Here is a 3,308-nt window from a genome sequence, read left to right as displayed (position 1 = left end):
CTGGCTGACCTGGAACTCACTTTGTAGACCAGGCTGGCCTCAAACTCAGAAATCCGCCTGCCTCTGCCTCCCGAGTGCTGGGATTAAAGGCATGCGCCATCACACCTGGCCCCAAAATGTTTTCTTTTGAGAAAGGGTTTCACTATGTAGCTCTGGCTAGCTTGCAACTCATTGTAGACCAGACTGGCCTTGAACTCGAAGATCTGCCTGCCTCTGTCTCTGTCTTTGATGTGCTGAGATTAAAAGCAGGAAATACCACATCTGGCAAAAACAGACAAAAACAATAACAACAAAAAACCCTTTTTATTACATTTTACATAAAGTTCTGATATTTCCCTTTACTCTGATCATTGGGAAATAAGAGCTTGCTTGGTACCACTTTCCCTAGACAACGAGCTGCCAGTGGTCTATCCTGCTCTAACACCAATGGACCACAATAACCAGCATGGCAAGGTATTCCAAATGGAGCAGTAGTAGCACTTACATCCTGGGGTAGCCAACAGTCAGCTAATTAGACTTGAGGCCTGTGCTATGGAGATTTCATACTTGGTAACTTGAGGCCATGGAATCTGGATGAGAACCCACTACTGCAGTTCCCTAACCCAGTATAAGCTCACTGTTGTAAATGCTTGTCCTTATATCAATAGGTGAGTGTAGTTTTCACCCCTCATCAAATAAGCTTTTTTTTTTTTTTTCAAGACAGGGTTTCTCTGTGCAGCCCTGGCTGTCCTGGAACTCACTTTGTAGACCAGGCTCGAACTCAGAAATCTGCCTGCTTCTGCCTCCCAAGTGCTAGGATTAAAAGCATGCACTACCACTGCCCAGCAAGAAGCCTCTTTTTGCAGCAGATGGAAATCCACAACTGATAATGCAGAGATCAACTTACCAATGTTTTGCTGGCTCCCAATGAATACATTTCCAACACAGGCCCTACACTTGAGGCTCAGGGATGAGGGACTGGAAAGACTGTAATCCAGAGAACCAGGACATCTGCTGTGACATAGTCTATAATATATATGACAGGAAGGGTGTATGTGTGTGTGTGTGTGTGTGTGTGTGTGTGTGTGTGTGTGTATTGGTGAATCAAGACCCATATCAAGAATGAAAAGGCATGACCTATTTTCATGATATGCTGCCTGCTTATAGTAGTGAAACTTCTGTTGTGATGCTTCTGGAACAAAAAATAAGGTTTCTTAGCTTTGTGTAAGGGAAAGAACATCAATACTTTCAAATTCAAAATCAGCATGTAGCAATTTGACTTTGAATACATGCTGTCTGTACCTGTAGTCTCTTCATTTGCAATATGTCAGTTCCACATTTTTGCCCACTTGCCTGTTCCCTGAAGGCCCAGAACACAAAGTTCTTTCTCTCTTGTGTGCCTTTTGTTTTGAGCATATAATATGGCTGCATATTCAAACAAATGGTGTGATTTGCTATGTTTAACATAAGTATGAGTATCCCTAAGGCACAGAAGTGAACACATCAAAGCTCCTAAGACAGCAAAAGTGATTACTGTGGAAGGCTGTATTCTTGCTCCTGTCCCTGCTGTGTGTGTGTGTGTGTGTTGGTTACTGGGGCTCTTGGGGTCTGGTCTTGGTGCTTTGATTAAGCCCTGTGAGATACTCCTGGTTAAGATGCCTAATCTGGGTCCTGTTTCTTTGATGGAAAATGATGTGCTTGGAGAACGGATCCTGAGGTGCTGTCCTGCATTTTTTCTCTTCTCTCATTGCTCATATTAGCCCATCGTACTGGCTGATTTTGAATAAACTTGATGCAAGCTAGAGTCACCAGAGAAGAAGGAGGCTCACTTGGGGAAATGCCACCATAAGATCCAGCTGTAAGGCATTTTCTCAATTAGTGATCAAAGAGGGAGGGCCCAGCTGGTGCCCTCCCTGCTGGAGGTCCTGGAGTCTATAAGAAAACAAGCTGAGAAAACCTTGTGAGGTAAACCGGTAAGCAGCACTTCTCTGTGGTCTTAGCATCAGCCTCTGCCTCTAGGCTTCTGCCTGATCATCCTGGGCTTCCACCTCCTACTTAGCCTGTTTATTTCTTTCAGGGAGTGATGTAATTATTCAAGGGGTGATGTAATTATCTTGGCCCTTTATTCTTTTGCTTGTTTATCTCCCTATTAGAACACAAACTTCAAGAAGGCAGAAACTTGAACCCTTCACATCCTTCATGGCCATGTCTCCAGACACTGTGTTAGTACAGTTGGTGACAATTTCAGCTTTCCATGTGGCAGGCCCTGAGAGGTCTTCCCAATGCACCAGACTAGAGCTTCATGATGGTCCCTGCTGGCCTCAGAGTTCATGATCCTGCTGAACTGCATGTATATCAAATAAGGCGTCCTGATTAATTGTCATGTAGGATGTGAAATAGGGACACAGAGCCACGAAGCTTACAATTGGGTTTATATTCATGGAATGTTCTTTTTTCTTTTCTTATTTAATTATTGGATTAATGATACTATTTCAATTAATTTTGATGAACTGGAGATGGAAAAAAAGCTCTGCTATTTGTTTAAGTTGTATTCACCAGGGTATTCCTTTTAAAAACTAACATTTTAGGTTAGCATAAATAACAATCAGTTTTATCATGGATCCATCTTCATAGGTCTTCATCTGCTGTTTCCTAACAGGAAATCAACCAGTGACCAAATTATTTTAGTCTGCTACAACACAGTACCTTAATGATTAGAGTTTGAGCTGTCAGACATTTCTTTGTTCTCAGTTTGAATGTTGGAGGTCCTTTTTTTTTTTTATTATTATTATTTTTTTTTTATTTTTTAAGATTTCTTTCCCAGCACTCAGGAGGCAGAGGCAGGCGGATTTCTGAGTTCAAGGCCAGCCTGATATACAAAGTGAGTTCCAGGACAGCCAGGGCTACACAGAGAAACCCTGTCTTGAAAAACAAAACAAAAAAAAAATTTCTTTATTTTATGAATGTGAGTACACTGTAGCTGTCTTCAGACACACCAGAAGAGGGCAACAGATCCCATTACAGATGGTTGTGAACCACCATGGGGTTGCTGGGGAATCGAACTAAGGACCTCTGGAAGAGTAGTCAGTGCTCTTAACTGCTGAGCCATTTCTCCAGTCTAAGATCAAGGTGCTGGCTGAGTCAGTGTCTGCGGAGGGCTGTCTTCCTGGCTTGTCACCAGCTACCTACCTTTGTGTCCTCACAGAAGGTGAGGAAGGAATGAGAGTGTGGGGAGGAGAGGGGAGGGGAGAGGGAAAGAGGGGAGGGGAAAGGAGGAAAGGACAAAGGGGATGGGAGGGGAGAGGAGAGGAAAGGGTTGTCTGCCTATG

The sequence above is a fragment of the Mus pahari genome, chromosome 21 (assembly GCF_900095145.1).
Source record: "Mus pahari chromosome 21, PAHARI_EIJ_v1.1, whole genome shotgun sequence".
Lineage (NCBI taxonomy): Eukaryota > Metazoa > Chordata > Mammalia > Rodentia > Muridae > Mus > Mus pahari.
The sequence above is the reverse complement of the archived record's forward strand: the minus strand, read 5'-3'. Positions refer to the sequence as shown.